This window comes from Chiloscyllium plagiosum, unplaced genomic scaffold (assembly GCF_037043375.1).
Source record: "Chiloscyllium plagiosum isolate Xiang-an unplaced genomic scaffold, Cpla_swu_hap1 HiC_scaffold_4, whole genome shotgun sequence".
In the NCBI taxonomy this organism is placed as follows: domain Eukaryota; kingdom Metazoa; phylum Chordata; class Chondrichthyes; order Orectolobiformes; family Hemiscylliidae; genus Chiloscyllium; species Chiloscyllium plagiosum.
This window is the reverse complement of record NW_028270142.1, coordinates 118,435,763-118,460,574: the sequence shown is the minus strand read 5'-3', so window position 1 is coordinate 118,460,574 and position 24,812 is coordinate 118,435,763. Positions and strand designations below refer to the sequence as shown.

The window sequence follows — 24,812 nt, the reverse complement described above, 5'->3', positions numbered from 1 at the left end:
GAGGCGGACCGGCATGGTGGGCGTTCCGCCTTTCGATTGGACAAGGGAGCTGCCAGTCCATGGTTGGGGCGGGGCACTGTCGGAGTGACGGTTTTGGGCCTAGGTGATATTTTTGTTGTGAGAGGAAACGGTAGCTTGAAGAGAGAGAGAGAGAGAGAGAAATAATATCGGAGAGAGAAAAAGGTCAAATCAAAGACGGAGGCGAGTCGGTGACAGATTGGGCCCGACAACGGGGAGCGTAAACAAAATCGAAATGTGACATTTTATTTCTTCCAGTTTCGAAGATGACACCGTTTGCTGCGGGAGCCGGTTTGGGAGCGAGGGAGCGGGCGGGCGGGTGATTTATACCGGGCCGTGCTGCAGCTGGACGGATCAGGCCGATTCCTGCAGCAAGGCCTTTCGTAAATGACCAAGTGTGCTCAGGCGGGAGCCGGGATCCCCAAAATTGACCACCATTTGGGCGGAGGAGGGAGGTTGGTGTTGTGGAAGACTCTGAAATTTTTCCCCCCCTCTCTCCCCCTGATGTCTCAGTTATCTTTCTCAGGCTCGTTTTTTTTCCCTCCTCTTTTAAAAACTAGCTTTTAAGTTGTCCGCGCTCGAACAAACAGCGATTTTGTTTTCTTTTGTTAGTGTTAGGACGCGAGAAGTTTGATTTTTACCTTTAGTGGACATAATTGCTGACTTTCCTGAGTTGTTTGTCCAGATATACTAATTCTCAGTGTTTGTGTTAGATAAATACAAGTAAGGGATTTTGGTCGTCTTGCCACTTTCCACCTCTCCTTTCCCCCCATTCCCATTCTTGCCCCCCCCCCCAAGTTATTTTTTAATTCATTTGTTTCCTGTCAATTTGTGATCCTATTTTGCCGAGAAGTGTCAACTACTTGGCATTTGCAGCGATGTCCTAAGAAATGTTTCTCTCCGTCCAATCCACATGCGTTTAATGCGTTCCAAGTGTATTTAATTTCTCTGTCCTGCTATCCCTTCCATTCAGGCACTGGTCAAGCTGTATATTGAGTTTGGACGTTGATAAGTGTTCAATGAATTGAGTAATAGATATTAGCTTTGTTATGAGTTTTAGAGTGTTGGTTAGAGTTTGTATGCATAGGATTTTTTCAAACTAAATTGATTTCCAGTGGAATTACTTTTGTGAAGACTCTGGTAAAGGGTGTTATTTTACTTGATTGTGCCCGTTTCTGCAAGTAGATAGAAAGGAAGGGAGTAGCTAAAATGAGTACTGTTCCTTAAGGGATGACATTTGTGAGTTAAAAATGAGAGCAAGGAAATGTATACTTTCAAAAGTATTTTATATCTGTCTTCGCAGTAAAAGACATAAAAGTTTTAGTATTGGGAGAAAATTGAGGGCAAAAGGGATGTCGAAACTTAATCACTAAGACTAGAGGTATAAGTATTTGCAAAATTCAAGTGCTAGGACTCACTATTACACTGGACAGGTGGCTTGCATCGATATGATCTTAAAAGAAGTGGTATCAAGGTTAATGGATGCATTATTTATAATCTTCCAGAATTTGCTAAAAAATGGCATATCTATTCAAGGATAGTAACTGAAATCTGGAAGCTCGGTCAGTAAGCATAAAATTGTTTATTAGAAAAATGTTGGGTCAGTTGTATATCATAGGGCATTTAGAAAACCGTATTAACCCCGCTTGGTTGTATTATCAGATTGAAATCATGTTTGATGAACTTATTCAGTTCCATGAGGATGTAACAAGCAGGGTAAAGAGAGACTAGAAGATGTTTGAATTTCCAAAAGTAATTGAGGTCCCGTGGAAGGTTACTGCTGTGCAAAAGTTAAGAGTTCATGATGTTGTGTAATACAGATATATTTTATTAGCTTTAGATCGAGGATTGACTGACAAACTGGGGGCAACGAGTGGGAATAAGTTGGAGATTGTCAGGTCAACAAAGCTAAATTTTTCAAGTGCCATAGAGTTCACAGGGCCTCAATCATTTACATCCAGATCCAATATAGATTGTAGGGATTCAGAACATTTTAGCCAACTGAGACACAAAGAGAATTGGGAAGTAAATCTTGAAGAAATGTCAGAAATCTACAAAAGAATATAGATTTGATTATGGGAATAAGTAGAAATTTGACAGTACAGGAAACCGATGTATACTTTAGCAAAAAAGATAAAAGTACAATATTACTCAATTGAAAGAAAGTGCAGGGCGTTGTAGTGCAGAGGGATTTGGGTGTTATTGTACATTGAATCAAAAGATAAGCATGTATTTACAGCAAGTAATTAAAGGAAATGGAATGTTAGTCTTCATTAAAAGAAGAATGGAGTATAAAAATAGGGAAGTCTTGTTACTACTGTATAGTCATTGTTGAGACCTCGCCTAGAGTATTATGCACTGTTTGGTCTTTTATTTAAAAAGGGATAAACTTGCATTAGTGTCACTTCACAGAAGGTTTACTCCGAGGATGAAAGGTGGTCTTATGACGAAATGTTGAGCAGGCTTAGCCTGCACTCAGTGGTGTTTAGAAGAAATAAAGATCATCTTCTTGAAACACATCAGATAGTAAGAGGACTAGACAGGATAAGTGCTGAGAGAATGTTTTTCTTCTTGAAGGAATCTAGAACCAGGGACACCGTTTCAAATTGTGAGATTTTTATGTGAGGCAGAGGTGAGGGAGAATTTCTTCTGAGGATCGTTAATCTTTAGAATTCTTTATTCACCAGTAAGCTTGGAAGACTACATAATTGTCTAACTCAGCCTTGAACTTTTTTTGCATGTTTAGTATGCAAGGAAGTTAACAGTTATTGACAGGCAGGCAGGAAGGTGATGTTAAAGCCTCAGTCATGTCAGCAATGATATTATTGAATGGCAGAATTGCATTTATTTACAAATAACCTACTGCTGCTCCTGTTTGTTTTTCAGCAGGCCAGATTTTCTGGATATTGAGGAACAGCAGGAAATAACTATTCTTTCTTTTTAAACTTTAGTTATGATTTGTTTATACTTGACATGAGTTAGGAGTTCTAGAAGTAAGGAATATGCTTGTGTCTGTAAAATTGTTTGTGATGATTCACTTTTATAAGGACAGGAGTGTTTTCTGCTAAGCTGGAGTGGTATCTCTGAGGCCACAAAGTCTAATTGTCAAGTAAACAAGCTCAGGTCAATCATTTAATTATCTTGTCTAAAGCTTTGGAGACTGGGAAGTGCTGATAATATTTAGACTTCAAGCGTTGGTTGTTACAAATTTTAGAGTATTAGGTCACTAGAAATTTGATCTATTTTCCATATTTGTTTGAAAATGTTAAGCTCCCTGCTACTGTGGTTGAAAGTCAGAATTGACTTTATTGTAAAAGTAATGTTCATGTTACTGTGATTGAATTAGATCTTCCATCATCTATTCAAATTAAATGTATGAGCTAATGTACACTGTTACAGTGTATAGAATCCTTGGTACTGAATGTAATAAACAAGAGGAATAGCTATAGAATTCCTAAGTAGAAAGACTTCAGCAAAAAAACACTTCAGCAACAAAGTTTTTTTTAGCATTTTTAATCCCAGATGTTTCAACCTCGGTTTCAGTAAAACACATTTACTGGAGTGAAATATTGTGCATTCAATCCCACTGCAGTGATTTAAATTCATAATCTGGCTACACCTGTCTAATAGTGCACTGCACTACTGACGATTATAATTTTCAAATGAGACATTAAATTGAGGGTCCATTTTTCCTTTTGCGTAATTGTAACAGGAGCCATGGCACTTTCTAAAGAAGACTAAAGGAATTCTGTTATCCTGGCCAAAAAATCGTTGCACTGGTATTATATGCCGTTTCACTTGTGGGACTTTGCTGTGCACTAATTGGCTGTAGTGTGTCCTTGTATGACAATGGTGACTACATTTCCAAACTAATATAGTGACTGAAATGTTTTGAAATGGTCTAAGGTTTTGAAAGATTTTAGGCATGAATACTTTTACCTTGCTTCCTTCATTTGAAAAATATGTTTTTAGTCTTGCCAGTTGACAGCTGAACTTTCAGAGGAACCTTGGGAAAATATAGTTAATGCTAAACCATTATTGTTAATGACGACAGTTAACCTTGATGCATAACAAATCTGCCACTTTTTAAGGAAGGGAATTTATGTTCAGTCTTTGCTTTACAATCCCTACGCTGGTCAGATTTTCCTGTGGGTGGTACCTTGACTGCATTATTTTCTTCTCTTTTATTTTGAATTTACTGTATTAATGTCTTTTTTCCCCGAAAGATGGTTGTAACTTAGCAGTGGCTAGTTGGGTAAAGAACCATATTAAGTTTATGCAAAGAAGTTTTTTTTAATCCAAAGAGGCTGGGAATTGTTTCTTTTTATTTGTAGCCAGGAATTTCCTAATTCCCAAGAGGAAAGAATACAGTTTCCTTTACTGAGACAGTCCTGGAAGTAATGACAAGGCGTATTGTCATTTTCAGCTATTTGGGGAATGTGCCTCAGAAAACACAAGTTATGACATGACCGTATTCTCTATTATTTGCCCACAGTCTTGAAATATAATTGAACCCTTAATTTTCTGACTGAAGAAGAGTATTGCATGTTCAGCTAATAATAGAAGAAACGAAAATGGTTCAAAAATGTTTCTTAAAGTACTTCAAAGGTCAGACTGGACATTCAACATTATTTACAACTGCCATAAATTGGCTAAAGTCGTAGAAATGTACAGCACAGAAACAGACCCTTTGGTCTCCACGCAGACCAAATATCTTAAACTAATCTAGTCCTGTTTGCCAGCCCATATGCCTCTAAACCCTTCCTTCCTATTCATATACCCATCCAGATGCCTTCTAAATGTTGTAATTGTACCAGCCTCCATCACTTCTCTGGCAGCTCATTCCATGCACTCACCACTGTCTGCACGAAAAAGTTGCTCCTTAGGTCCTTAGTTCTGGACTCCCCTACACCAGGAAAAAGACATTATTTATTTACCCTATCCGTGCCTCTCGTGGTTTTATAAATGTCTGTAAGGTCATCCCTCAGCCTCTGACGCTGCAGGGAAAGCAGCCTCAGCCTATTCAGCTTCTTCCTAAAGCTCCAACCTGGCAACATCCTTGTAAGACTTTTCCGAACCATTTCAAGTTTCACAACATCCATCCTATAGGAGGGATATCAGAATTGCACACAATATTCTATACATGGCCTAATCAATGTTCTGTACACCTCCAACATGACCTCCCAACTCCTATACTTTATGCTGTGACCAATAAAGAGTCTGTTGTGTAATTGTTTCACAGGCATTCATCATTGGTGTCATTCTAGTGATAGTAGAGTAGCAAAGATATGTTCCATGACGTTCCTTCCAAAGAGTAACGTGGACCTTTTGCTCTACAACTTGATATTTTTATTCAACCTGTTCAGTGATGTTATGTGGAGCAGATGGGACTTGAACCTGAACTGCTGGTGTCAGAGAAAAGGACAATACCACTTCACCACAAAGCCCTGCTCCACAACTAGAAACTTTTTTTAAAAAAAAATCCTGTTTAGAGATGTTACACCACAGTTTTGGCGCAGATGGGACTTGAACTCAGGTCTCCTGGCTCAGAGGTAATGACACCATCACTGTGCCACAAAGCTCAGCTCTACAGCTGCTACTTTTATTTACCTATCTTCTCAATCAGCCTGTTCAGAGATGTTATTACACTCCTTGGGAACAGGTGGGACTCAAACCCAAATTTTTGGTCCAGAGTTAGAGCCACAAGAGGGCCCTTCTGCTCTGCAGCTAAAATTAGACACAAATCAGGTTAAGGCCTCTGCCCAGTTCAAGGCAAATGCATGATTGTTGCCCTGCATACAAACAGAATTTTGTCTGTCATGTGCCTAGCTTAGGGCAAACATTTGGTAAAGTTTCATTTGAATAACTGTTGTCTGAATTCAAAGTAATTGACATATTTGCTAATACTTACAAATAAAGAGCAGTTGACTGCAGGAAAAGAATTGACAATGCTAGTTAAGGAGGTAAAAACAATGACTGCAGATGCTGGAAACCAGATTCTGGATCAGTGGTGCTGGAAGAGCACAGCAATTCAGGCAGCATCCGAGGAGCTTTGAAATCGACGTTTCGGGCAAAAGCCCATCATCAGGAATAAAGGCAGAGAGCCTGAAGCGTGGAGAGATAAGCTAGAGGATCTCTCCACGCTTCAGGCTCTCTGCCTTTATTCCTGATGAAGGGCTTTTGCCCGAAACATCGATTTCGAAGCTCCTCGGATGCTGCCTGAATTGCTGTGCTCTTCCAGCACCACTGATCCAGAATGCTAGTTAAGGTTAAGTTGAAGGCAGGTTATTGATCTGGTTATATGGTAGAAGGTATAAAGTATAAATCATGGGCATATATTCAAATTGGTGGGAAATGTCGAGTGATGAACCAGATTTGCTTTAGAACCTTGGTTATTCACTAATAATACTTTGCTGATATAGAACATACATCTGAGTTGCTGAAGAAGAAGTTTGGTCATGAAGTCAATAGCATAAAATTACCAAAAAGTTTTGATAGTTTAAGCAAATGAACAAGTGCATCACAGTAAATGTGAGGCCATCCACTTTAAACCAATAAGGGCTAGATCCTAGATTTATTAAAACTGGAATCTTGGAACAGTGGACATCAACAACAGCATGTTAGGGTTCTGTATAGATAGATCACAGAAAAATAGCGATTAGGCAGAAAAACATCTATAGCTTCAGTCACTTAGACCATTAGTTGTTTTCTTTAGGTGGTTAAAATGTAAAGGAGAGAAAGTTTTCTAGTCATGTGAAACCTTGCTTGCACCATATCTAAAATGCAGTGCACTTTTCTGGACAGCACAACATTTAAAGGATACAGTAGCGCCTCGACTTACGAATTTAATCCGTTCCGGGACCCGGTTCGCGAATCGAATCAATTTTTCCCATTGTTCGAATAGCGTAACAATGCTTGGATGGCTGTTCACAGCGCACGCGCCAAAGACGAACTGAATGAGATCACACGGGGCCCCAGAGCTTTTGCGTTCAACAAGCGCGTAGCAAAGCAGAACAATGAAACCACATGATCGCACACTGGCTTTTTACGTTCGTACCTTCGTTCGTACCTTGAATTTTGTACGTATGTTGAAGCAAAATTTTGCATAAAATCCTGTTTGTAAACCGACTTGTTCGTGAACGGGGTCGCTCGTATGAAGAGGCGCTACTGTATTTTGGTTTTGAAAGGAATGAAGTGCTCCAAGGCTAAACTATGGAGAGAGATTACATGACAAAAGCTAGTGAGTCCTGGTATATAGATAGGCAGAATGGCTGCCTTCTCGGATTACATATCATGGCTTTGTCGGCTTTCCAAAGAAGCAATATAGCTTGGGCTGCATCCTGACTTGCTCCCTGTTCCCCAGCAATTTCTTCCTTTCCAGATAATAAGCAAATTCCCTCTTAAATGCTTTTATTGAACCTGCTGGTCAGGCAGTCTAGCAACTTTCTAAGTGTTTTTTTTCCCCTCCTAGAATCCCTGCAGTGTGGAAACAGGCCGTTCAACCCAATGAGTGCACACCAACCCTCCAGAAAGCATCCCATCCAGACCCACCTGCGACTCTATCCCTGTAACCCTGCATTTCCTATGGCTTGTCCATCTAGCCTGCATATCCCTGGACTTTATGGGCAATTTTGCATAGCCGATTCACCTAACCTGCACGTCCTTGGACAGTGGGAAGAAACAGGAGCACCTGGAGGAGACCCATGCAGACACAGAGAGAGCATACAAACTCCACATAGACAGTCACAGGCTGTAATTGGACTCTGGTCCCGGAGCTGTGAAGCAGCATTGCTAACCACTGAGCCATTGTACTGCCCATTTCCTTTTCTTTTGTCAATACCTTAAATATGTGCTGTTTGGTTCTCAATCCTACCACCACCGGAAATTGTTTATCTTTTATCTTTTCTGTCCGTACCTTTCATGGTTTTCAAAATCTTTTCTGAAATCTCCTTTCACGTTCCATTCTGTTAAGGAAACAACTCGAACTCTTCCAATTTATATACGTCACTGAAGTTCCTCATTCCTGGAACTATTATTGTTATCTTTGCACTCTAAGCGCTTTGCTTCTTTCCTAAAGTATGATGCCCAGAACTGAATACATTTTCCAAGGCTGAACCAGCATTAAGTTTAACAAGTGTAACCAATTGAAAGATGATTTAATTGAAAGGATTTTGGATTTTGAAAAGAGTTGATAGGAATTACATTGATGGACATTTAGGATTAAGCGGCATCAGAGCTGGTCCATTCAGGAAAGGAGTTCGGCAACATAATGCAGAATGGTAGAAGTGTAGAACACTTAGTATTCTAACTCTCGGAAGCTAGATCAGTTGATGTTTTAATTTTATTTTTAATCTCCTTGTTCAGAAATGTTGTGACACACCTCCATAGCAGATGGGTTTGAACCTGGACATTCTGGCCAAGAGGTAGGGTCACTACCACTGTGCCATAACAGCCCCAATTAATAATTTCAATGATGATCAGTAAACCTTTGTTGAGGAAGAATATTAAGGAAATGAGGGCTGTTGTGAAGTTGCATTGTCTTTACCCCTGAACCTGGAGGCCTGGGTTTAAGTCCCACATGCTGCATAGGTGTGTAATTGCACAGGTTGCTTAGAAATGTCTTTTAAAATAAAGCCATAAGAGAAATGAATTAATTTGGGATGCAGGTTACCCATGATTTCATTGAACGGTCGAACTGCTTGGGTAGTAGGCTGAATGCAATAAAACATATTAGTAGGCCACAAATAGATAATGTGTTTCGACCCACAGAAATTGATGTTGTCATTTCTAACTATATATGGATTCAGAAATGATTTGGGGCAAATGGTTTACAGTTGAATTTAGTTGGAGAGGACAATTGACATCTTGAAGGTAGTAAGTGAATGACCGAAAAATTGGCAATATTTACAAATGAATAAAACAATATCTGATGGACCTTAGGGGAAATGTTACGAAAAAATGTGTACGTTTGACATTAAGTCAAGGTATTGCAGATTAGAAGACTGATAAATGATTGAATGAGTGGGCTGAATCTCACTGGAAATACTGGAATATATCCAGAAATGCAAAACAGTATGTCAATAAGCCAGTAAAATTCTGAACTATGCAGTATTGCCAGTTATCTAGCATATGTATTTTGAGGCCATATACTAGAGCAGTATGGTACACTTTGAGTATCTGCCCTCTAACATCTGGATCAGCACAAAGGATAATAAGTTTGAGCTTTAATGTCTAAAAATTAAGTTATAAGCTTTGTTTGTGCATGCAAGTCAGTTTTTAAATTTAGTTTTTAGCTAAAAGGGGAAGATGTTGACAGTAGGCAGGTAAATGATTAATTTTGGAAATGTAGAGAATCAGAGGAAACTGATTTAAGGTAATTGACAAAAAAAACAGTGCTGACATGAAGGAAAAGCACTTAAAGCAGTGAGTCAAGGAAGGTGACATCTAGGCTTCAATAAGAAAACTGGATTGTCATGTGAACAGGAAAATACTACAAGGCTGCATGTAAAAGTGTGGAGAGTGGGACCTTGTTGCAGAGACCTAACACAATCTATTCTCTAATCATCCTATTCAGAGTTGTATTGCACACCTCTGGAGCAGGTGGGACTTAAATCTCAGTCTCTTGTTCCACAGGTAGGAATGCTACCTCTGTGCCCCAAGAGGGCCCCCAGAAAACTAGCACAAATGCTTGGGGCCAAATTGCCACCACCTGCACTGTATCCAATGATTCTGTGAAAGAATTTGCTGTCTTTGAGCAATGAGTTGGAAGCAAAGGCTCTGGTTTTTTGAGATGCAGAACTGGAAACTGATGAAAGGGAGCTGAAATTGTAACGCCATTTACAGTGTTATCTTTTTATATACTGATGATCTCTTTCATAAAATCTTAATTTGTGATTTGTATTCATTATGGGTAAATTTCAGACTGGTGTGTTTTAACCCAATGACAGGGCAAATGGCCCACCAAGATTTTCAATTGAAGCACAAACAGAATCCTGTTTAAAATGAATACATTAGCGTAGTGCTTAACTTTATAGCAGCATTGATGCATCTTCAATTAAGCTCTCAATCAAATCCACAGTGAATACAAGGTTGTAGGAAATTTCACAGTTCAGTCTTTTCTGACTATAGTCCACTGCACATAAAACCTGAATATTATCTAATTTTCTAGCCCAAGCCTTAAACATGATTTAAATTATAAGCCTCAAAATATTGATGGTGCAAGTTGAGAGATTGAATTCAGAGTTTGACAACCAATTTGCACTATTACAGCACTGAAGTGCATTGGTTGCAGTGCTACTTTTGCCCTTAATGTGTAGATATAAAAACACAAATCTTTATTGGCAATGTTTTTGCCCTCCGAAGGCAGTTCCATGGACACTGAGGATGACTTTTTTCCAATATGGTGTTGTGGGTCCTGAAGTGACGAAATAGGCCGCTGTATCAGAAAACACTGCCACAAATGGGACAAGTCAATTTTAAAGACATGGTTGGTTGGAGTGCTTGGGTGTTCGCAAGCTCCTTTGGCTCTTTGCACTTGACCTTCATCTGAGCCTGTCAAAGATGCTCAAAGAGGTTGGAATCTTTGTAGTGCTTCTTCTTCAGTCTGAGCAGTCTTAGCAAGAGATTCCTATCAAGTTAGTGGGTGTATTTTTTTGTTTCACAAGAAGGCTTTGAGGACGTGGTTGAAAAATTCCCTTCCCCCTCTGGATAACTGTTTGCTGTGACAGAGCTCAGAGTAGAGAGCTTCGATTGGATGTCTTCTGTCAGGTATGCAGATGATGTGGTCTGTTCAGCATGTCTTATTGTCAGTAACCATTATTTCTGTCCTGAGAGAAGACACTGATATTAGACTACATGTCCTGCAAGTTGATTTACAGCAGGGTTTTGGACAAAACTGCAATGGTCAACACCTTTTGTTTCCTAGCCTGTACTGTCAGTCATAATTGAAGATATTTTGGAGTTTGATTTATATTCAGCACAGTGAGTTATTCAAGATAGTTTGTGTTGCATTATTCATATTGATTTCAAAGTAGAGCTGAGAAAAGACTTTTAAATTTAATACTTGTTTATATTTTTCATACAACTTAAGCAGATTTTGGAATACTTCCCAAAAATCATTTTCTCTTCCAGTTTTCTGATTTGTTGGCCTTTTTACCTTTCGAAACAAAAAAAAACGCAGATGCTGGAATCCAAAGTAAACAGGCAAGAGGATGGAAGAACGCAGCAAGCCAGCCAGCATCAGGAGGTGGAGAAGTTGACCTTTCGCATGTACCCCTTCTTCAGGACTGGGTCCAGAGAAGGGTTACACTTGAAATGTTGACTTCTCCACCTCCTCATGCTGCCTGGCTTAGCTGTATTCTTCCAGCCTCCCGCCAGCCTTTTACCTTTGTCACATTAGAAGTAAAGATGGATCCTGTGGATGAAATAGTGGTTTTTTGATATTGACTTATTTATGTTGATGCTATGTCATGCCTAACACGATTTGATAAATAGCATTCAGTAAAGCAAGCCAAAAGTCAGTCATAACTTTGTCATTTTTGTTATCTTCCGAACTGCATGTCACTTTATCATTTGTCAGCCCTGACAAGGACAAGTTCTGTGTCATGTTTTAAAATCTCTTCAAAGGCATTTTGCATTGGCTCGCCCGAACAGCACACGTGCGCGCACACACACGTTTTTAGTGTTTCACTGCCAATATCAATTATCTTCAGTGGCCGTGAATTGGTCTCTTTTGAGTTAGAAGTTAGACCCCCATAGAGTTCATGATCTGGATTGATGTCTTGAACATTAATGAGGATGCTACAATGCCAGAGGTACCAACTTTTGGATAAGATGTCATCCAACATGTATTTGTTCAGATGGATGCAAAAGACCATGTGGAGATCAGGAAGTTATGCAGTGTCCCAACTAATAGTTATCTCTGAACTCATGCCATCAAATTACATCAATTTGTCACCTGTTTGCTCTGTACAAATCAGCTACAGTGTTTCCCTCTGTAAGTAACCACAGTTCTGAGGTAATTTATTAGCTATAAATCATTGAAATGTCATGATCACCTGAAAGAATGTATATGAATACAAATTCTTTCTTCCTAATTTGGTTCATCTAAACTTTGCATTTTAATTTGACACCTTGCAAACATTTTCCCTTGGGTGTTCATGTTTAGGATAGCACCAGGGTACCATGAGGTGGCACAGTGGCTCACAGCATCAGGGACCTGGTTTCAAATCCATTCTTGGGAGACTGTGCAAACTCCATACAGACATTCTGCCTGCCTGAATGGGTTTCCTCCCACAGTCCAAAGATGTGCAGTCAGGTGGATTGACCATGCTAAATTGCTCATAGTGTCCAGGTGAGGTGGATTAGCCAAGGGAAATGTAGGGTTACAGGGATGGGGGGGGGGGTCAGTGTGGACTCGATGGACTGAATGGCGTGCTTTCACACTAGGCATTCTGTAATACCATCAAAATTCCAAGCAGTGTTGTCTGAGACTAGGTAGTGAATAAAATGAGCTTGTGGTGAGTCTACTTCAAAGCATTGCTCTCACTTTATACTTTAGAAGTGCCTCCTGTCAACTTTGCAGCTCCATCCAGTCTGGTATAATACTAAATGGTAAAGGTAAAGCTGCCATAGTCTTAGACTATAGGGTTCCTCTCACTTTGAAGAGAGATCATAGGTGGTAGTTTAATCTGAGGGACACCACGCCTCGGGTGTGGGGAGATGTTGAGAAGGGCAGTCTTCATTGTGCAGTAATTGAACCCACGCTGCTCACATCACTCTGCATCATAAACTAGTTATCAAGCCAAGCCAAGCCAACTCAACTAAACTCTGCAGTCTACCTGTGAATTGTGGTGGGCAATTGAATAATTCATTGGAGGAGGCTGCTCCATAAATATCATCGCTGAAAATGTGTTGCTGGAACAGCGCAGCAGGTAAGGCAGCATCCAGGGAACAGGAGAATCGACGTTTCGGGCATAAGCCCTTCTTCAGGAATGAGGAAAGTGATCATCCCCAATGATGAGGAACCCGGGACCTCAGTGTACAAGACAAGACTGAAGCATTTTGCAACAGTCTTCAGCTGGAACTGGATGAACAGTCTTGACCTGGAACTGGATGAACAGTCTTGACTTCCTCCAGAGTTCCCCAGCATTACAGGCGGTGATATTAATAAACATTTGAAGGCAGTGGATACAGCAAAGATTTTCCCTCCAACATAAGGTCACAAGCGAAGATATTTGCTGATTGTACCGTGTACTCTCAACCTCAATTGTGACTTCTCATACTTAAGCAACATGTGTCTAATCTTAGCAAAATTTCGACAATGTCCTGGTTTGGGTTGACAAATGGAAAGTACATTCGTGCCAGATAACCATCCTATCCAACAAGCGAGTCAAACCATTGTCACTTGAACTCAATGGCTTTACCGTCTCCTACTATCAACATTCTGAGGGTTACCATTGACCAGAAACTGAACTGGTCCAGATCAGAAACTAGGAACCCCGTAGCAGGTAAGTTACTACCTAACTCCTAAATCTGTTCACCATCTACAAGGCGCAAGTCAAGAGTGTGATGGTATATTCCCCACTTGCTTGGTTGAATGCAACTCCACCAACACTGAAGAAGCTTGACACTATCCAGGACAAAGCATCCTGCTTGATTGGCCCCACATTAGTAAATTTCCTCCCCCACTGACACACAATTACACCAGTGTGCCCATTTATACGATTCACTGAGGAAGTTTACAAAGATTCCTCAGGTAGCACCTTACAAATCCTTGACCACTGTCCATCTATAAGGACAAAGGCAGCAGATACACAGAACATCATCACCTTCGAGCTCCCTGCTGAACCACCCACAAATGTGACATTAAGCTATTGGCGATCCTTCAACTTCACTTGATCAAAGCCCTAGAAATCCCTTCCTTACTGTGCTTTAAGTGTACTATGCCCAATGGACTACAGCAGTTCAAGAAGGCAGTTCATCACCATATTCTGAAGGGCAACTTCAGAAGGGCAGGAGTAATTAAAAACTGGTCCAACAAACAAAGGAAACATCCCAGGATTGAATTTAGAATTAGCTTAATTGTCATGTACTCAAATGAGTACAGTGAAAATTGTACAAGTTGCTGCTGTGGCTCCATCTTCAGTAGAAAGGTCCCTAAGTACAGCTGCTTCACTTACAGTTCTGAGAAAATTAGAGAAGTAAAAAGTCCAGCATTGCAGATTTTATGAATAAATGATAAAAATGAAGGGAAAAAAGTTCAGAACAACTATCTTCCAACCCAGTCCAGGCTGGCACCCAGCCCCCAGTCTGCCTGGGCCTTGACTGCAGACCACATCAGGCTTCACCTCCGGCTTCATGAGGCTGGGAGATCACTGTGGAATTGCCTCAAGACCAACAGTCCAGTAGGTGTTGTTGGCTTAGGTTTGGAACACAGACTCATCTGCTGTCTTTCACTCAAGGTAATTAACCTCTTTTAAAACTTGTCTGTTCACTAGTTTGAATGGTGCTCATTAGCTGGTTGTGGTGAGATAGGAAGAGCTATTAGTGCCTCCAGGGAAATATTGTCCAGGAGTTTCTGTTTATCTTTGAAAATGTTCATTGAATTAAAAAAAAAAGGTCTCTTGTGATTTCTTCTTAAGATTCGTGTAGTTTAGTCTTGATACCAGCTGAATCTGCAGAAATAGTCATGTGACTTCTCAGCCATTTTCTTAGCTTTTTTGTCCATTTCAAGCCAGATTAATTTTCTTTATGAAATAAAGTCACAACACCAGGTTACAGTCCAACAGGGTTCGGAGCGGCGCTCCGATAGCTAGTGCTTCCAATTAAACCTGTTGGACAATAACCTGGTGTGTGATTTGTAACTTTGTACACCTCAGTCTAACACCAACATCTCCAAATCATGACTTTATAAAATATGTAGCAATGCATCCATGACTCTTAAAAATACTGAATTTATTGTCTCAGCTGTAGGACGTGGCTGGGAGAGGGCTAAACCTAAAGTTGAATGACTGATTTGCCTAACATATCTCCACGAGTCCAGCTGCAGGGTTCAAGTGAACAATATGGTATGTTGAAGATGGATCACTGGATTGAACATTTAAATTAAAGCTGAAGTTAATTAGTGCAGATAAACATAAAGTATCTTTAATTGAAGTTTCTCTGATTTGATTTCATATGTATGTGATAACCCTGTCAACCAAACTTCGCCAGACTCCTTCCATATTAGTAAATTGTCAGATTGCATACCTGCCATCCAAATTTGATGCACAGAAATATCCTCCAATTAAATGTTGAGAAATATTGAAATTTGAAGCTAATGCATTTTGTCTCAATTTCAAAATTCTCTACCAATTTAGTCTCTACAGTGAGACTAAAACCACTTTATTTGTGATATTTTTATTATATTTGAAATCCTAATCCATACCTTTTTTACCTGAATGTGACTATTTCAGCATACTACTGGGTTCTCGCACCTTACTCTCTGTAAACATGAGATCATCTATAACTGTCCTCCCTACAATCTTAATATCAAATCCCACTCCCCATGCTCGCTAACCTACACTGGCTCCATCAACAACGTCTTGACTCCTCATCCTTGTTTTCAAATTCCTCCATGATCTTGTCCCTTACGATATCTCAGCAACATAGAAAAATACAGCGCAGTACAGGCCCTTTGGCCCTCGATGTTGCGCCGATCCTAGCCCACTATCCTCCATATGCCTATCCAATGCCCTTATAAATGACCATAAAGAGGGAGAGTCCACCACTGCTACTGGCAGGGCATTCCATGAACTCACGACTCGCTGAGTAAAGAATCTACCCCTAACATCTGTCCTATACCTACCACCCCTTAATTTAAAGCTATGCCCCCTCGTAATAGCTGACTCCATACGTGGAAAAAGGTTCTCATGGTCAACCTCCAAGATATCCACGCTCATCTATCTGTGAACTCTCCTATCCTAATTTTAATTAGCTTTAGTTGCCATGTTTTCAGTTGTTTAATCCTTAGTTCTGGAATTCTTATTCTGTATCTTGTTCTGTTCATTTTAAGACATTTCTTTAAAGACAGCGCTTTGCCCAAGTGGGATATAGGCATTATTAGGCAGGCCTGTAATTATTGCGCATACCCCGATGCCCTGTAGAACTCGAAAGTCAATCACCTTACTGAATCAAATGTTGACTAAACTAGATAAATGCCTTATTTGTTTCCCCACTAGTAAACCAAATGGATTTTTATGATAATCAACAGTAATTGCATAGTCACAAGTTTTCTTTTTAATTTTCAGGTTTTTGCATTCACATTTTCCCCATCTACCATGGTGGGTTTTGAATGCATGTCCCCAGAACATTAGCCTAGGGCTACACTGCGCTTCCTCAGCATTTTAGTAATCTAACCTAAATCTCTTTGTGGTTCAGCCTTATATTTTATCATGCTCCTTAGAAGTGCCTTTATAGGCTTTATTAAATTTTAAATGCTATATCAGTGTAATATATTGGCACATACTGCTTTGTCTGCCATATTGATCAGGAGATTCTCTGTTTTGATATGCTTCATTAGCCACACGTTTGATTTCAATGATGAAAATCATAGACTTTTGACCCAACAGTACCCTCAGCCTCACCATCTTCAGCATCATAAATTGCCTTCTGTTCTTTGTAAGATCTTAAAATGTAGCTGACACTGCTTTGCTTTCAGCTCCAGACACAATTGTGCTGAGGCTTAAAACAAGAAAGAGGATAAATCATGTTTTTAAAATCTCAGTGCTATCTCGAATTGAGCAGTCAGTTGGTGTACGTGCCATTCAGTGTCTGCCCCGCCACTGTCAGGTACATCTTAGTTGAAGAATGTACTATATTTCACCAAAATGTACTCTAATCACATCTCCCAGTCCTGTGACCTCCAACTTTGGGATAAGTCAGAGTAGCGTTGAAGCATTATATCCATTGTGGCACACTATCTTAACTTAAACTTGTAATATGTGTTTTTTATTGCTGGGTCGAAAGTGCTACCTAAAACTATTATTTATATATAATTTGGACAAAGGGTACAGGAGTTCAAGGAGACAATAAGCAATAAATAAAACTACGTCAAGTGTTCTCCATGTCCTGTGGATGGTAAGGATTTCACAGCTGGTCTTAGCATTCCTGGAAGTTGGCAAGAGAAAAATTAATGATTATTAAACCTAATTACTATTCAGCAACAATGTTTCAGGAAATTAGTGTGTCGTGAGGACTGAATTGTTATGTCTGTGAATGACTTGGAATGATGGTTGAGTGAGGAACAAAAGTGATTGATGAAGCTGAATTTGGTGAGGATGAGCATACTTCAGTTGAGTTAAAAATCTTGGTGCGCTATATTAGTAAATTGTCAGATTGCATATCTGCCATCCAAATTTGATGCACAGAAATATCGTCCAATTAAATGTTGAGAAATGTTGAAATTTGAAGCTAATGCATTTTGTCTCAATCTCAAAATTCTCTACCAATTTAGTCTCTACAGTGAGACTAAAACCACTTTATTTGTGATAGGTACAATTCTAGTCCTTGAAATCAAACGTGTAACTGATGTGGCAAATCAAAATGGCGAGTTGCCTGACCAATATGGTTAACTTTCAAGTTTGCTATTTATGGCTGCCACCTTCAAATGGAAAAGATAAGTTTAAAAAGAAAAACGTGAGTTGGCTTTTTCTCTGGCTTATGTTGTGGAAAAGAGCATTTCACTTGTTTATTTCAAATTCTCTAGCCTTTGGATTGAAGTGCAGACATATTTGTATTTTAGATGACCAAATGTAATGTGAGAATTATTTGTCATGTTTTTCGTTGAGGCTGACACTCATTGTTTTGCCTAACGCCTGTTGATGATTGGGGGAAAGTTTCCTGTTCATTTACATTCACTGGGCCTATATTGCTTTCAACAACAATCACCTTAAGATTTTTCTTGAAAATTATGTCCAGTTTCCATAACTTCCAGTCTCTGTTTGTTTCTTAAAGGGGTTCTATATATGTCATCCAACCGTGCTTACCCACATAGAGATTCAACTTTGTTTTTTCAAAAATTAAATTTTTGTGAACTTGCATTGTGAGAATAGATTCATCCTACTGATTCATTCTGATTAAAATTTTAGATAAACATAATCCTTACGGCTCACCCCCCTGAATCTGCTGCAAGACCTTGCTCTATATTAGTTCCATAACTCTAAGTTTTCCTATGATTTTAAAAAATCTAATAACCTAATTAAAATCTAGCTCCTTCATTTTGAAAAATATTATTCGTTGTGAATTTATCTGCTACTGATCTGTTAGTGGATGTTCTCACAATCCACTTTGTGACTCTTGATTAACTCTGCTCACGATATTAAAATTATGCCCTCTGGTTACCTATTCATTGACAAGTAAGAGTAATTTATCCTCTGTTTTATCAATGTTTGAGAATTGCTTCCAAATAAGGTCTTCAGTCTTTTACAGTGGGAACATATGCTAATGTGTTCACGGATCCACCAGCTGAAGACAACTATGTTTCAGCCTGCTTTAAGGTAGATTTGGCTTTGCAATAATAACAGTTACTTGTATTTCTGTAGCACCTCTTTAAGGCAGTGAAAAATGTAAGTTTCTTTCAAATTCAAAGCACTTAGAAAATATTAATTTCAGTTCAGAACTGGAACTGTTTAAATGTTGGATAATGAAGGTAATCAGTCAGTAAAACCTGCCTGTAGCTCTGGTCTGAATTTTGCCAACAATTTTCACTTTCACCTTCCAGTGACAAAACAAAGGAGGAAGCAGTGATTACACTCAATTAAATTATTTATAAAGCACCTCTCAAAATTTCAAGTTGTGATTGTTTTAATGTATAGAGTCACTTTGAGTATATTAAGATCTTAGCAGCAATTAGATAAAAGATTTAGTTCAGTTTTGTGTTGGTTGAGGGATATATATTTGTAAAGAAAAGGGAATCTCCTTTTTGGAATAGAGTTCACATGTAAGGCCAGTTGAAGCTTTGGTTCAGTGTATCATCAGAAGGACAGCATTTTCCACAATGTAGCACTCCTTGATCTCATTCCATCATGTGCAGTTAAGTCTCAGGAATAAAATTGAACCTATGACTTTGATTTGGAGGGAAGAGTATTATTACTCTGACAAGGCTGACTATCTTGGCAGTGCAATGTGTGTGGAATATGTTTTGTGAATGAAAACTTTTAGACCTGAGAGTAGGCCATTTAAAAGGAGCTACCCTTTTTAAATTAACAGACGTGAGTTTAAAATAAGTTGTTACCCATGGTAAGTTTAACCTTTATTGAAAGAACTCGTTAAATTCACTTTTATCCTTTCACTTAACACTGAGGGTATGACCAATTAATTAACTGTAGGGTTACAAAAATAACTTGGGTCAGTCTGGTGTGTTTGTAAACTTTCTCACCCCATTGAATTGTACGTGTGTCTGCATACATGTTCTCAAAATGACTGAGTTAGCAGACTTTCTGGAAAAACAAACTAATGAAGTTGTTCAAGTTGTGTTGCAATGCCTCATTTCATTTGAAATTTGTTTAAAACTTAAAGCCATTGGTTAGAGGTGACCTTGGCTAAAGTAATAACTTGTGTTACTGCAATATTGGCTGTCTTGTTTTGTATTTGTGTTTTAATAAATGCAAATTTATTCTTAATAAGTTATTTATTAAAGTTTGGGTGGTGAGATTCTAAATGTTTTTGAGATGTTGGGGGATCACACAAGACTTGAACAGGCCTGCTGGTCCAGTGGTTGGGATGCTATTGCTGTGCCGTGAGCCCTTTTCTATCAGAAAATTCGACTGAACTCTGTTTTCGAGACAAACAGTTCGCCATTATCCTTCTCAAATGTGAAGTTTGAAGTTGTTGCCTAATCAATTTAATCTGAGACGATTCTAAATAGCTCTACAGTAGGTGGGACTTGAACCCAGGCCTCCCTGCTCAGAGGCAGGGGTACTCCTATGCCATAAGAACTTGTCTATGGTGCGATTCTACTATTTTACTGTTCAGGCATGTGTCCCATCTCCTTAAGCAGATGGGATTTGAACCTGAGTTTCCTGGCTCAGAGGTAGAAGCACTACCATTATGAACAAGAGTTTCCTTGCACGGAATAATGGCCTAGCCAGCCACTTTAATTTCCATTAACCCTAAATGTCAACCGTTATAAGTAAATTTTGGATATTTTTTAATCTGCTTGTTTAAGGCCTCTTACTGCACACCTTTGAAGCAGATGGGACTTGAATTGGAGTCTCCTGTCCCAGAAGTAGGACATAACTACTGTACCACAATAGCCCTGGTAGTGCAATGCTTCTTTTATATCCAGACATACTCTTAAGACTGCAAGTGAATGGTTTGTTTTTTTGTTCCCCATCACCAAATCACCTGTGGGGTTTTTTTTCATATGTTAACCCCCACCACCACTAAATTGCCCATGTTGTCCAATAATTTTTTTAATTTACATGCAAAGCTTATGAAGGGGAAATTGAGATTCTAAAGTTGATTCTATGATAGAGGCCACCTGCAGCTAATATGTTGGAAGAATCGAGTATGTCAGCTAAATAAATTTAAGCTGTACAGGTAGCATTGCTTCTGTGCTATAGTTGTTGTAAAACACTTTAATATTGTCAAATGGGTCTTGTATATGGAGCAATAGTAATATGTGGGCCAGAACATTCAAGCATTATATGCCCCAGAAATGTCTGACATGCCTGAACAGGTTGATTTAAGAATAGTTTTTAATATTATTGATGTTTTCATGATTTGTAAGACCTCCCAACTGAAGTGATAAGATATTTTCTGCCTTATTTAAATGGTTCATGTCAAATCCACATGCTACTCTAAAGGTGCACTGGCTTTTTCTATTTGAATATTTGAGTGTGAAATTAAGGTCTGGAGAGAAACAAATCAGCACAGACTGGATTGGCTGCTTGTCCTGTGTTTATTGTAGCATTCTATAATTCTTTGATTTGAAGCATGATTTCTGTTTTGTTGGATCAGTGATATTGTGATCAGTAGTCACATATGCCAATTACTATTCAGAGCAATTGATGCATTAATTAAAGGCCCTAGGAAGCCCTTGTTGGATTAATCTATGAAATCTGATAGGATAGATATGTAGTTTGAATATATAAATTAACTGCAGTAAACATCATCTTGGCAAAACCAAATTAATGCAAATCTAGTTTATTTACAGTTGTAACTGTTTTAATGTTTTCTAGGAATGGAACATTAGAATGGCCTTCTGTTTTCACTGATAGAATTCCATGTGTTTTGATTGCCAAGAAAGTGAAGACTAAAAATTGTCAATATATGGCTGACTAGCTCACCATGCCATGAAGTGTATTTTTCCACAGACAAGTTAATTCATTTTTTTACTTGCTATTACTCCAAATTAAGTGCATTGTATACCCACATTAATAAATTGCAGGGAAAGACTGTTCAAAGTTTTGTCCATTCTGAGACAAGTCAACAGGTTATTTAAGTGTTGTAATGACTGACAAATGAGAGAGCCACTTCATTGCATCTCTCATTTGTGTTGTACCAATTCAAAACTGAAGCATTTGGTGGTTTTGGACTTCGGCTGTATAAAAGCCACTTAAACTGATGACAGTACAGAGAGTAATGTCAATGTGCTTACAAAAAGAATCAACACTCCTGGCCTCCCAAGGTATTCATGAGCTCTCTCAATATTCTTACTGTGGCACATTCTTGACATCTGTATGCATCGGTATTCTAATTATATTATAAGAAACCATTTATCTATTGTGAACTTTGTCACCAGAAACGAATCTAAATAGTCCTGGAGATTTTCTGGGGGGCCTTGCTGTAATAAATGTTGCTCATACCTTTTTATTAACTATCAGGTCATATAAAAGTGGTTGTTATGGGCAGTAAGTTTTCTATTTCAAGTACATTTCTGTACTAAATAAAGCAGTGAGGCTTGCAGTAGGAGGAGCAAGTAGGCTAATGAAAACCCAATTATTGGCCTTCTCATATTGTTTTGAAATCAGAAATACTAAGTGATAAACTTGACTGGTTTTAGGGTATGCTTATATAAATAGATCAAAATAGCTATTTTTAGTATAGTTTTGGTTATGCATCAAGTTAGTCAGTATACTGTACTATGAATTTACCATTATTAAAATGGTCTGAGTTTGAAAAACTATGCCCCATAGTCAAATTAGAGTCAGCTTTAATAGTACTTTTATATGATCTCCATGTTTATTCCTTCCTATTCTTGTCAAACTGGAAGTTGTTCCCTGTTTTTACGAATTCAGATGGAAATTCCTGCAGCTTGTTTTGTATATTGGCAGGTGTTCTTTTCTGTCTTTACTTGCTCACGACTTTAACCGTTTTCATGTTACTTAATTTAGGATTTTGTTTCCACACATCTGTGTATTCTGTTCATACACGGGTGATATCTTTCTTAAGTCATCAAATAACATTCAAGCCCATGAATTACTGTATATAAATATGTGTCCTTATTTGAGTCAAAATGCTTTAATAATTGTGTTTTGTTGAATTTTCTTTCATTTCCTTTTGAGGGAACCATGAATAAATGGAAATAATTGCCCAAAGCCTTGTCTAAATTGCCATGCATTGTGTTGGCATGATGGAGCTTAGCTGTTGGGTACATGTCCTGACTTGGATCATTTTTTTGTCTAAAGTTCCCTCATGCACTCTTTTTCCGTGCTGTTTGATGCTAACTATTGCAAGTAAAATTCCTGGCAAATGACTGGACCATTTCTTTAGTATTATCTCCTTTGTACTGGTGCTTGGATCAGTTGAAGTGCAGTACACCAACTGGTATCCTTTGAATATGTTGCCGTTAACTGAAATTTATTTGTGTATTGACCTTGCATCAGGTTTGAAACCGATTTTAAGGAAAAATTACAGAAGAAGCCACTAACAATCTGAGGGTGTCCTCCAGCTGTTAAACACTAAATTTATGATTCACCAAAATGCCACAATCAAGGTGCATTTTTTTTGGAGCTCGCACTGAAGTATGTTGTTCAACATTTAATGAACAGTAGTTGCATTTTTAAAAGCATCTACCTTCACTCATGTATGTTAGCTGATTTCTTTCCAGTAGAGCATATTGAAAGTCTCAAAAGTAAGCTTTTTATTATTAAATTTTGCAAGAAATATCAGAATAGAATACTGCCATTAAAAAATACTGCTACTGCCTTTTGTCTTTAAATTTAGGAAAATCCCAAAAATTATTTCATATTCCCTCCATTCCTACTCTACTTTCCTCCAAAATTCCTCCAAGCTGAGAACTTGTTGTTCTGAATCATTACTTCTGTTTCTTTTTCCTAAGCACTACTTTTTTTTTTGTTGCATTGGATTTCCAACATTTGTAATATTTTGCTTTGGACTCTAGTAAAGATCCAGATTTTAGTCTGGTTGCCAACATGGACTAAACAGCAAGCTAGCAGAGAGCCATTTGATCCAGGGGAGTTATGCCCAATGTACTTTGACAAGCTTACAGCATTTAGCATCCATAGATTATTTGCTACTTGAAATTTGAAAGCTTTCATCAAAATGCAATTCAATTGGCTATTTTTAAGAGATAGGATATAAAATAAGAAACATCAGGAATTGGCTGCATTTTCTCTTGCATAATACTTTTCAGAAAATTAAAGAATATCTATGTAGCAAACACGTCAACAGATATTTTACTTTAAGTATTTTTTCAGTACATAGGAGCTGGTGACGGTGTTCAACTCTGTGTGAAGCATTGCCTGATGTAACTTAAGCCCCACTCTGACATGATAGTCTCTGTCTTGTTTGCTGCACTGGAAAACAGTGGGCTGGTTTGTTTGGTCCCTCTGTTCTTCCAGCTAAGCTCCTCTTTCCTGTGCACCTCTTCCAATGCTTTTGCATTGTATTACATTGGAGTCTAACTCTAGAGGTCACAGCTGTCATAACTGTCTCCCAGTTATTGGTGTCAGATCCTACTATCTTCATATTTTGCTTGCAGTTTCACTTTGAAAGAAGTTACAGATGCCCAGAATGTCACAGTGATTTTACAGAAGATCATGAGGTATGCGGCCATCTTTCATCAGTTAATCTGACTGAGCCAAAATATAGGTGTAGCAATGAATGGAATTGCTACACACCAAGATCTTTTTGTTGGTAATCTTGCCCTGTCGTGATGTCAGGGATATCTCTGAGACAGTGAAGGTGGAAATTGTTCAGTCTTCTACAATGGTGAGAAAAAACTGAACGTATTACTTGCACATCTGTTATCACAGCAGAGACTTGTATGGTTGAGCAGTAGCTTCCTTTTCTGAGGTAGGCAAGCTTTAGTTTGTAATGAAAGTCTCCTTTTAAACTGGCTTATAATAATTGCCTGCAATATTTCAAGGCATCAGTCTCCATCCAAATGGCTGAAATAACCTAAGGAAACCTCAAATAGTCTACATTGGAGTCAGACTTTGGAGATGGAAATGTGTTGCTGGAAAAGCGCAGCAGGTCAGGCAGCATCTAGGGAACAGGAGAATCGACGTTTCGGGCATTAGCCCTTCTTCAGGAAAGGAAGAAGGGCTAATGCCCGAAACGTCGATTCTCCTGTTCCCTAGATGCTGCCTGACCTGCTGCCCTTTTCCAGCAACACATTTCCATCTCTGATCTCCAGCATCTGCAGACCTCACTTTCTCGTCAGACTTTGGAGTCAAACTGCTGCTGAGAATATGTTCTCTCTCATAACTATCCCAATTCCCTGCAGTCAACCCTTGGGAGTTTCAATACTCGGGCATCCATCCACTTTGAAAGAATCATTTTATAAA

At 38.8% G+C, this 24,812-nt stretch overlaps 1 long non-coding RNA gene across 1 annotated transcript in view; it reads left to right on the top strand.

The window, feature by feature from the left end:
* The first annotated feature begins 323 nt into the window (after nucleotides 1–323).
* LOC122548907 (uncharacterized) overlaps nucleotides 324–24,812 on the top strand; it is a 48,629-nt gene continuing 24,140 nt past the window's right edge. Inside the window, exon 1 of the long non-coding RNA XR_006311363.2 lies at nucleotides 324–473. This is a non-coding gene — a long non-coding RNA (uncharacterized LOC122548907). The remainder of the gene's footprint in view (nucleotides 474–24,812) is intronic.